Source organism: Temnothorax americanus, unplaced genomic scaffold (assembly GCF_048541705.1).
Source record: "Temnothorax americanus isolate GAGA-0224 unplaced genomic scaffold, ASM4854170v1 Scaffold30, whole genome shotgun sequence".
Lineage (NCBI taxonomy): Eukaryota > Metazoa > Arthropoda > Insecta > Hymenoptera > Formicidae > Temnothorax > Temnothorax americanus.
The window spans coordinates 2,000,778-2,013,050 of record NW_027509443.1 but is presented as its reverse complement, the minus strand read 5'-3'; the positions used below and the strand labels follow the sequence as shown (position 1 = coordinate 2,013,050).

At 38.3% G+C, this 12,273-nt stretch overlaps 2 protein-coding genes across 8 annotated transcripts in view; one reads left to right on the top strand and one right to left on the bottom strand.

Annotated features, from left to right (window-relative positions):
- Mesr6 (misexpression suppressor of ras 6) overlaps positions 1-12,273 on the bottom strand; it is a 637,129-nt gene that overhangs the window by 152,568 nt on the left and 472,288 nt on the right. The gene's annotated exons all lie outside the window — the stretch shown is intronic.
- Positions 1-12,273, top strand: part of LOC143900780 (uncharacterized) — a 241,725-nt gene that overhangs the window by 104,826 nt on the left and 124,626 nt on the right. For 5 of the 7 annotated variants that reach the window (XR_013257869.1, XR_013257870.1, XR_013257868.1 and 2 more), the window contains exon 1: positions 7,778-11,639. The exons of the other annotated variants lie outside the window; for them this stretch is intronic. The gene's annotated coding sequence lies outside the window, so the exon portion shown is untranslated. Of the gene's footprint in view, positions 1-7,777; positions 11,640-12,273 lie in introns of those variants that run through there. 7 annotated transcript variants of the gene reach the window in all.

Genomic DNA, 12,273 nt, shown 5'->3' with positions numbered 1-12,273 from the left:
AATAATACGCAAAGAATATCAAAAGCCAATGAAAATTTAATCAGTTATGAGCTATTATATTGACGATAATATGATAAAGGGATAATGGGATAACGGGATAACGAGAAATTCGAATCTCAAAATTGGGTTTCATTTATAATTTTCAAGGGTTTTGGCTATACGTGCCTCGAGAATATTTCATAGTGAATATTTATATGAAAGAAGGATATAATATATAGAAGGTATATTACTGTATCATAAAATATTCAGAATTCCATAACGTATTACTTTTGTGAATTTTTTAGTGACTTTCAAATATTCTTTTACAGAATGGAACATAAAAATATAATTTAATTTATATATAATATCATAAATGATGTAAAATAATACAAAAATTTAACATAAAAATTTAAATTTTTGCTACTTTAATTATCCAGTCTCTTATTGGCATATACATTCAAAATTTACAAAAACATATTTCTAAAGCTTGAGGATATAATACCTAAATTGAAGCAAATTAAATTACATCTATAAAAACCAAAGTCAGCTTAAAATTTTATTTTTTTACTGACATATTAGTTATTTGAATAATATAAAATTGTTTTATTTTACTTTATCGGAGAAATAGAATTATAAAAATGTATACAATAATTTTCGTAAATTATTAAAAGGAGGAAAAAGTCAAGTAAATGTTTTTTTTTATTCTGTAACTTAAACATAAGCTTTTTTCAATTTTTTAGTACTGCATGAAATTGTTATGTAATTACTGTATTTATTTTTCTCACAAGATATATTTGCATATAATTGACAGATTAAATAAATTTACACTAACTTGATCTCTTTTATATTTACAAAAATATAAAAAAAGACACAATTATATATGTGTATAATTATGACAGTAATCATCACGATGGCATTATCACGATGAAAATGCAATGCGCTGGAAACTTGGAGCCAGTACGATTTCAAATCGCGTTTCTAGACAACGTGTTTATCTCCAATGTTACATTTACAAGCAATAAAACTTGGATATCTCTCTGTTGGATGCCTCACCGTCTCACCGAATCCTTTTGAAGGTTTCTTCACGCGACATCAAACGCCCATGCAGCCCCATCTATTTACACTTTATCTGTTGCACCGTGATGCAACGCATTAGAGAGGCTGTAGCGGTAAAACCAACTTTGAAGAGCCTTAGAGACGAGATAAGTTTCCAAAAAGGCCGGTTTTGACGCGCCACTCGATCTCGGAGCGGCGCGTATCGGAGATCGGAAGGGGATTTTTTTTCCTTAGGTGTGGGTGCACTATCCGTGCGCGCAGACGTGCGTATATGTATAGTATATATGTGTGTGAGCATAGGGTATGAGAAAAAAAACTACAAGAACCCGTGACTCGAAGTTCAGGTCAGTTTTGTGCCAGCTGCGTTACACTGTTCATCGAGCTACACACGTGACTGACGCAATACCGATATTACTTTTTCCACCGAGTGTACGTGGAAACTCCTGGACAAGTGTGGCGCTGGATTGCGGAGTATGAAACATTGAGAAAATAATTTGGTGCGTACAACCATATATAAATTAGTAGATTAAATGTGCTGAATAATTGTTGAAGGTTTAAATAGGATATATCTATATATATATATATATATATATATATATATATATATATATATATATATATATATATATTATGGCTATAACAATTCAGTAATTAAGACTTATTAAGATTCTACAAAAAAAATTTTGTTTGGCGCACCGCCGTGTATCATAGTGTAAATAGTAGTTAATTATAAGATTGATTTCGTGTTGTCGTTTCACATTGTTAATGGTACGGTTTTCGTATTGACTAATTATACCGGGTTAAATTATCGCGCCTATTAGCGAAACGTCGGTGGATCGCGATTAATACACTTGTCGATATTCGCGCGACTCACCCGATTCGTGCTGCCCGCCCACGGGTGGCATCCCCAATTATGAGAAGAATTCGGTACTCGCTCGCGCCGTACTTCGCAGGTGCGCGAGCCGGAGAACGCCGAAGAGGCACTCACCAGTCGAACGTCGTGAAGCTCACACGTTACCGTTTTTGCGTGTGCAAACTCGGAGTGCTCGGTCGCCTATCGCAGACCACGAAGGCCTAATCGCTTGATATCCTGCCTATCTGTGACTGCTTACTATCCTGCCTATCTGTGCCTGCTTGCTATACCTGCCTGTCCGTGCCCGCTTGCTATACCGGACGGTTGCACGCTTTCGCCTTGCACGCCAGAGATCTCGCCAACGGGAGGACGACGTCGACACCCAGGAGGCGCCGGGCAACGACACGGTGAGTCGCCTCGCATTTTGATATTCGCTTGCTTGCTTTGCTTTATTCGCTTTCGCGAGGGCACGGGCCCTCTGGTCCTTCGAGAAATTTTGTTGACCAATCGCAAATCCGGGGAGCGCCTCATACCCCCCCGTGCAAATTTTCTTTTGAAAATTTTTGTTAATGATTTACTCGCAATCTCATATTTGAATTCTGTGGAAAGTCAAGAACAAAATTTTGTATTCCGCACAACAAAAATTAATAATGAATAACGTATATCTAACAACCCACGCTTGTAAAACGTCTTTCGTAATGGGAAAATATCTTACAGAAAAAAAATTAATATTCTACAAGCATTTTTAGCATGCTAGATGATGTAAAAGATAAGAGTCGCTCAGTTGCGTTGTTGTTCGATGTTCTAATGACGTTATCTCCTAGGTACATAAAAGTACCTGGGAAATGCTAATGATTAATTCGCGTTTCTGGTTCCTAAGATGAATAGATGCAACGTATATTCTCTCACAGTGGGCACAATTAAAAGCTCTGTTAGAGCAAGCCACGCGGTTCTCAGCGCGATTCATGTGTAGTAATCATCGCCATTATCTACCAATAACGTGCAATTAGACAAGTACTTGATTACAAGATGTAACTTGGCAGGAGACAAATGTACCCACGTCTCCTTACGAACTTCATGTACATTCTCGTTGTGTAAAAGTACGATGTGTGGGATGTGCATAAGATATCATTATGCTAAATGTTTCTTAATCATTCACTGCAGATTATGCTTTAAAGATAAAAAACAATGTCAATAATAAATGTGCAAAATATACTAAATCCTTTTATACTAAATTTTTTAAATACTCAAACACTTAATTTATAAAAATAAAAATAAAAAAATAATTGTTTTTTTTTTTAATTAATATATTAATTATTTAATATATTTTGTTTGGCATCTGAGTTGCGCCATTTCGTATTAAACATACTATTACGAAATCAACCGAAACCTTCTTTGCACCTGCAAAAGACCGCTGCTTTCTTTGACACCCGCAAATCTGACCCTCTAACCAAAATCATTAGAAGCATAATACGCGTCATGGGTCGGATATTCGGTTTCATAAAAAAGTCGATCTTTCGATGAGACCTACTATAAAGCAGATTTTCAGGTAGGCATTCAAACAGCCAGGTATCTAGAGAACGGTCCTACGCACACACTGTGAAACCGAGCTGTGGAAAGTTTAGGGGAATCGCGCGAGTAAGGATACAGGTGTATGTGCCTGAATTCTCAGTGAAAAGAAAAGAAAAAAAAATACTCCAAATCCCACAATACAAGGGCGCCTCCGCGCTATAAAAGATATCGTAAGCCGTAACCATCCCTTTCATCAGCGGATTGGCACTCTCTCGGGTCGGTCGGCTGCAGCTAAAAAAAAAATCGTTTATCGTCAGGTAACTGCACTTGTTGCTTCATCAAATCGTGAACTTGAAACACGGAAATTTATCTTCTGTCTCAAATATGTGATTTCGAGCTATTGGAGAGAAGAATAATATTTTCAAAAAAGGGACAGATGATGCAATCATAATTATCTGAAACAGGAATTTCTCGTTGTAAAATTTTAATAACTGGAAACGTTTCGCGTTTTAAATTTTACGATTAAATTCGCACAAGCGGAAATTGTAGTTGTAATGTCGCAATCGTTAAAGCCAATCTCCCGCGGTGAAAAAAGTACGCGACAACTCAATTATTCGACAAATATCCTATATCCGCCCATATCTGCTTTAATGATACGAGTTACGATTTCTGATTTAACATGTAGCGAACGCCGCTTTTTTTCCCCCTCCGCGGTGTTAATAGAACCTCATTCTTTCGACTCGCTTTCGTATCCATTAGCGGCTCGACTGCAGGTTTTATTGACTTTGTGAAATACTCAGTGAGTGAGCGGAAGATAAAGGAAATCGTAAAATCTGCTTTTGCAGCGTGGAACGCTCGTCTCGATGTGAATATCTAATTCACGTCGCTCGCGGACTCTCGATTGACCTTTCTGTATGCCATACTGGCAACAACCGTTCGCGAAGAAACGTAAGAAATCGCAGACACACGCTGTATAGGTGGCGAAATAGTCATGGGACATCATACCGGGAATTATTTATTGCTCTGGGCGATCGTAAACTACGTTTCGTTGTCTAAACGTCCACTAGTGACGTTCCGTTTTGCGCCACGTAACATCGCCTACGTGCGTGTATGCAACGTAATGTTGACCAGCATATAAGTCACTGGATACTGTTAAGACAATTGTATTCAGTACAAATTAATTGCGCTGTATATAATGATTCTAATGACATGACTGTGAAAATAATTCTATTTTATATCCTTAGCGCTTGGTTAAAACTGATTAATAGGGGATAAGCTGCATGGGAATAATATTCAGAACTCTTATCGTAGATGGCGGATATATATTGTATCTTTCAAATTTATTCAATATAAGTTAGGACGCGATTGCCTTCGAAAACGAGACATTTTTGTGTACTACACGCATTCATAGTATAGTAGTAAATAACAATTACATATATGTATAGTAATAAATATCACACTATACGTACAGCACTATATTGTACTATATTGTACAGCAATAATTATACAATCGTGGCATTTATCGTGTGATTTAATTTACTATGTATATGTGGGTTTGGAAGAACGATAAAATGTAGATAACAGAATATGGCTATTGACAAGCACAAAAGAATATCATACAATAGTGGGTATAAAAGAAAAACATCACACTACGCCAACGCAAACTTTTTCACTTTTTTCATCGTTTTAGATTACATTTTTCTTTTTTTTTATTAAACCATTGTTTAAGTTTACTGGCGCTATTTCGTTTTGACCGTTACGATTCCTATACTGTACGCAGATCCTTTGCCATCAAATGTAAAATCAGATCGAATCATTGATCGAAAATTATTACAGATTAGGATTCGGAATAATAAATAAATTACTGCTCTCTTCTTCTCTCCTCCTCCTCTTTCTTTTTTTTCTCTCCGTATAAAACAAGTCACCAATGAAAAAGAGGCAAACTGCCCTTCCATCCCAGTTTCTTCATCGCAATGACGTAGCTATTAGAGGAATTGATACGCTTAGCCGTTTAAGCAAAATCAATTACGGCTGCCGACAGGGTCTATACTGGCATAATCCATCGGTTGTTATGCACGCGCCACTGTGCGACGTCATCTCGGTAGGGTGCCGCATCGCCCGATGGGCTTCCAGGTATTGCGAAACGCCGTCGGCGACCAATCAGAGCCGAGGATCATACATTTAAGCTCATGTCATTAAACTAAATTAGTCTCTTAGACTCTTACTTACCACGGAGACGCAATCCGTTATCCTTAATCCGAAGTATTTAGAAAAACCACTGAGTCACTCGCCGTTATTGACATTTTCTGTACCATTCATCGCGTATATAAGCGCGCGAGTCAAGTGATATAAACATTTTCACTGAATATTTTATAGACTGCTTCAGATATATATGGATATTTAAAGCATTAGCCAATGTAATTAACAGTGATGAAATAAACTATACATTTTTATTTTGTCGTTGATAATTACACTCATTAAAACTTTATATATCGGTTATATACATATTTTTATAGGCATATACATATACATATATATATGTGTATGCGTGTACTTATATTGCACACATGTAAAAGAAAAAATTGAATCAATATTCAAACTTAAATTAATTTAATATCAGTATTAATAATTTGAAGCTAAAACAATTTATTAAAATTCTTGACTAGTGACTAAATAGTAAAAGAAACAAGAAAATTGTGTATTTAAAATATAAGTTATTTAAATATAATCATGTTTACTTTAAAATAACATCGAAATAACATCAATTGTTATAGTTTTAATGTACGCGCATCCCCCCATAATTTCTATATATTCTTAAAAATGTTAATTGTGCAAATTATAAAATAGATTCATTCCTAAATCGTTGTGAATATAAAGAAAGAGAAATGTGAAAAACTTTATATAAATTTTGACGCGTTGATATATTCGCACGAACGTACCTGACGCGCTACGCAAAGGGCAACGTCCGGAAGCAGTGAGGGTGTAATAAAAATGCAGATGTGGAGCTGGTATTGTAGCGATCGATCGAAGCAGCTCGACCATTCCGCGGCAATTGATCGGTTTCCTGTGCACTTAGCTGCACGAGTTTGCACAAATTGCATCGACACGCGCCATCACGGAGCACCCCCGTTTGCACCTAATTTCGAGTTAATCAGCTGGAAATACCTACACCGTAAAGGCATCTGTTTTATCGACCCTGCGCAGGAAGGGAGGGGTGAAATACCGACACGGATTACCCCCCTTTGGCAAGATCGTCCCATAACGATCACAATAGCATCGCATGTTCAAACTCACAAATCATTATGTGTTTCTAATGGATATAACTTGAGAATTAATAATTGTTGTAATAAGATTTATGGAACAAGCGCGATATGTATTTAATTATCTTTAACTTCTACTATAGTAACGATGCTTTCACAAAACAATTTTTTGTATACCTGTGTTTTCACTCTAATCTAATTTTGATAATAATTTTTTATAATTTATACATATACATGTATATTATTTTACTTTCTTTGCTCATTTGTACCTATTAGCGTTCATATGGAGCTTACGAATTGCTCTTTAAGAAATTTTGCTCTTAAAATAACAATATATTATTTAAGTCATCTGCTTTTTTTGCAAAAATTTAAAATTAAAACCATTAATAGTTTATTTGTTTATTCAATCATAGACTAAAAATTATTCTTCATATTTAAAAAAGAATAGAATAGAAAAGGAATAATTGAAAAGATTCTAAATAAAACAAATCAAATGCTAAAAATTTTGTATAGGGGTAGTACTTTATCTCTCAGCACCTACCACCAGATGTCGCCAGCATTTAATACGGGGATGTAATAAAAAGTAATAAAAGGCGAATGTCGGTATCATGTCTGCTGTAGGCACCTGCTTTAACAACAAAGGTATAGAAATATACATCATAAAATTGTTACGCGTGAGTAAATAATGTTTGAAGAAATAAATAAGTTTTCACAAAAACGTTTGATATCAAATCAAACATTTAACAGCTGCAATTAATATCTAACAATTATTAACAATTATTTATATTTATATAATTCGCATAATTTATCATTTTCATCAGTAATCATTAATCTATTTTTTGTTCAGTACGCTTTTAACATATCATGCCAACTGTCCTTCACGTTTTGTGCATCGTATATATTTTTAAGATATTCTTTTTTTATAATTCATAACTTTTAATATTTTATGTAATATAAAATGCTTAATATTAACTTGCAACCAATGTTGCGTTGGTAAACGTATTATTTCCGGTATTAAAACAAAACTTGATTAAAATCTAAAAATATAGATGCTAAAAATACAAAATTGATTGGAAAAAATACTCTACGTTTTATATCCTAGCTCTCATGTATAATCATATATGTGATATCCGCTAGAACCTGCAAGGCAAGTTTAATGCATACTCCGTTATTAGACGACGCGTACGTATGTTGGCGCCAGCTACCGACAGGCGTCACAAATGTTTGCCGCCTCTCTGCTCTCTCTCGTCGGGTGACAAACTATATTCGGCAGAAAATCTCGCGTGGCGGAAAAGCGTTGGAGTGCGGCGGAGATCGGAAAAAGGAGCGGTGGGGGTGGCCGATAGAGATAGGGTGGGGGGAGGGGGAGGCAAAAGAGGGGCACCGTCAAAAGAGGGTGGAGTTTCACCGCGCAATGCGTTCGAATCGCCGAAGAAGTAGGAAAAACGGCCGAGCCGCTCGCGCGTGCTCGCTTCTTTTTTGCCCTATTGCTGTCTCGTTTGCTCAACCAGGCTACTAGGCGTGGTTTAAAAAAGATTTAGCGACTCGTGTGAGGGGGAGGTGGAGCCACCGTGGCGCGGAATTCCAGAATTCACGAACTGCGACGCCGCGCCAAAAGCGTCGGGGCGCCGTTTACTCTAGTATCGAAGAGGGGCAGGGAGGAGGGGGATAGGATAGAGAGGAGAAGTCGTTGCTACAGCGGGTTTGGTGGGACGCGGCGGCGGCGGCGGCGGCGGCAGACCCGTCGCACGCCAGGGAAAGCGACGAAGGGGAAACTATACCGCTTCAGGCAGACTGATCGAGCTTGACAACAGCCAGTTCAATACGCGCCAACATTCTCTCAAGATATTTTCTTGTGCTCGACTTATGCGTCATCTTCCCATACACGCATTCGTTTTATCGAAAAAAAATTTACTCGTACGAAAATCCTGCTGGACATTATGCCAAATAATTGGGAGAACTGTTAGATTTTCCACATAGTATTTCTTGATTCGGCAAACCAACAAAAACCAGATTGGTTTCTCGAAAAGCACGAGGTTTGCTAATATGCATTTGATTTAGAAAATGAATGTAGGGTTTTCTCAAACGGAAAGGAGGGAAAACAGAAATGTGCGTGACGGTGGAAGTGTCGAAAGTGTCCGCCGGATGTAGTTATGACTCTGTGTGCAATGCGCAGAGGAGGCTGTCAGGGAAAGTTTGAAAATGCTTGGCAAGAATGTGCACAATTCTTTGGTTCGTATGTCAATATTCTCTGCACGCCTGATAGGTGCTGGGATAAAGTGCGTTTGCAACAAAATTTATACGTTCGATACTAATGCTACCCTTGAAAATAAATTAATTATTGCAGCACTTACAATGGACAAATAATAATATCAGAAACCTGAAGCAAAGACACAGTAGCGCGATAACAATCGTAATATCTTCTTATGTATCTTTTGTTCAATGTCTAAATACATCTAATATGATCAGTATATCAGGCCATAAGGGTTTTAAAGGGAATCGTCCAACACAGTTTTTCACGACACCATTCTAGGCACACTATACGTTAAAATTCAAGAGTAAAATGAACAAAGAGTAACGTTGAAAAATAGTTCTTTTCACAAATCTCTCATTTCTCTTGATGAGACTGTAACATCTTGTGAAATATATTATTAACATATAGTTTAGAAGCCGTCTATTAACGATAGCCGAACTATAAATAAATTGTGTGGCAAACACCTGGCAGTTAAAGACAGCGAAACGCGATAAGATGTTTTAACATTGCTAAAACGACAAGTGTCTTTGGATTTCACTATAAAATCAATCCACGTATTCTCTGATGACACGACGTAAACAAATAAAAACACCTGTCACAAATATACAGATGAAACGTGATAGAGATTAGTCTAAAACAAAAATATCAGATTGTGGAGCGTGCGCGTAATAAATTATAAATTATACTTCGAGGATAATATCTACAGACTTCGATGGATTTATTGTGCAAAAGTAGCGAGCAGAAGGCTATTCGGTGTTATCTTCACACTAACGGATCTGACTATTCACAAAGTTGGCTATATTTGCAGCGTGGATCGTGGATAGCGCGTGACGCATGCTGGCGATGCTAGAGCGTTCTCGGTTCTGCTCCCCACTCTCGAATTTGATCTATCTACCCCACCGCGTGTACATTCGATCCCCTACCAACGGTATCGCAACGTACCGGACGCGACAAAGATGGAAAGATTCGCGTGTTCTTCGGCTCGAGCAAAACGGAACACGTGCCGCTGCGGTGGGGGCGGAGGAGGAGCGAGAATCGCGTCGAGGTGGGGGATATCTATTCGCGACGAGAGGGGCAACCGACTGCTCTCACCCTCGCGATTACCACACCCCTTCCACCAACCAGTGGTGCGCGTTTTCTCCCACATAGTGGCGCTAACCGACGGGATCTTTGTTGCTCTCCACGCTCGAGCGGCGTTTCGGTCGTGAGTTTGGACGCTGGTGCCGCCAGCGGCGATCGCGCGAAACTCCGAGGTCGTCAGGGTGGTGGAAGAATAGGGTGGTGGGACAGGGTGACGCGCCGAGAGAGGAAACGCGCCGAGAGTAGGGTGGACGAAAGGGAAGTCTGGTGGGGGCAAATCCAGAGAACGTATCCGACGAGGACGGCGACATGCTACTCTCAGGACGCGCAAAACGTCAGAGTGGGTCGAGAAGGACGGGTGGCTCTTTCTCTCTCCCTCTACCTCTCGCCGCCTGTCGTTCCGTCCTCGTTCCTTTCGAGCATTTTTCTCACTTCCACGCTCCTCGTGGAGAGGCAAAGGAACAGAGCTCGATGGCGGGGCGAGAGCCGGCTTACTACGTGGTGAAACGCTAGCACGGCCTCAGTCTTCAGCGATCAAACCGCCAGGCAGTATGGACCTTCCTGAGCAGTCTCTTCTTCAACTCTTCATTCTTTTCTTTTTTTCTGACTAGTGTCGATAATCGACAGATAAGACTAGAAAACTGCATCAGCTGCATCAGCTACTCTTTTGTTGGTTGATTCAACGGTTCGAAGCGGTTTTGACTTGGAAGATCTTCAGTTAAGCTAAGATCGATGTCAAGAAGAAACAGATAGAAGATGGTCAACGGTTTTGGTGCACAGTGTGAAGACAATCAAAGTCCGAATCAGTCTCCGGAATAACTTATATAGATTGATTCTTGGAATTTGGAGTAAGAGATTACTCGCATTGGAGTAACAGTGAAGAAAGAAGACTAGAACCGTTGATGGATCGGAGTTAACAGATGTTTAAAAATAAACGTTTAGAAAAACTTGTCGGAGAAGGGTGCTCGTTATCAGTTGAAACTTCAGAATATGAAGCCTCATGAGAATGTCGTCGAATAAAAAGATCAAGAAAGTATTAAGAAGACTGTTTGTTTTTCAACACTTTGAAAATGGAATCTATGACGGTCAGGCGAATGCAATATTACACGTGAAGAAAGCGTATCGTATCTACAATAGATAGGTGCGCGCTATGACGCCGAAGTGCAATCGCAACCGCGGAATCGTGGTAAACCACGTGGTACGCTAAATCGCGCGAATCTTTTCTATTTTCCATTCACAAACAAGTTCGCGTTCCGAGGATGGTGTATCGAAACGGGATCAAGTACGAAGTACCAATCTTCAAAGTATCAAGTACCCTGCCCGTGAAGATCGTAAAGACATTAAAGGTGCAACGTAACAGTGACCACCCTACGAGGTTCGTCGTACCGTGTTAATGTTGTCCAATGACGATACAACTGCGTAGAAGAAAGAACTGTAAAGAGGCGCTACGAGTGCGGAAAGTGTAAAATGTAAAAAGTGGAAAAGTGGAGTAAAACTGCACCATACCATTGCATTCGCAACCATAAGTTTCGAATATCCACGTAATATCCACTACCCGTAATTGACGAACTTGTTATTCGGACGTGTGATCTCTGCCGACGGCACTTGCCATTCGAGACGTTCAGTGATCAAATAGACAAGTGAGGTAAGAGAAATATCTGAATTATAATCCCGAATAAATTTCTATACTCATCGTTTTATTGCTAAAAATTTATTTCCTAAAACCAATGTGAAAATTATAGTATCCCCATTCGCTTACGAAGCGAATAGAAAGTTATCAGATTTGTATTGCGACAGAATTTAAACATCGATCGGAGCAATATTTCTTCTCGTATTCATGGACGATGTTCTCTTTCCACAGCTAAATTCATAAAATTTATACGTCAAAATATCAATGTGTTGTGATAACATCTGAAATTTATTAAAGAAACGATTTAGAGAATTTATCAAAAATTAATTAAAATAAAATTATTCTGTATGCAACTTTTTGAATATCCTTTACATGCACAATGGTATATTCTCAATATGTCCTTAGTATTCTTGAACTTGTTAAGTCTGTAATATTTGAGCAAAAGTGAGTAAACATCTTTTTGTTCTAAAAATATAAAAAAAAAATAGAAGAAAAAGGTTTTTAATTTTCGCACTCATGCATATTGCAGCGATAAATGTTGATGACATAGTGAGGTTGATGACATACTGGGAGAAGAATGTATCATTTATGACATTCTTCTCTCTCATCTCCCCGATGGCCTCAGTGTATATCCGATACTAAAAATCGG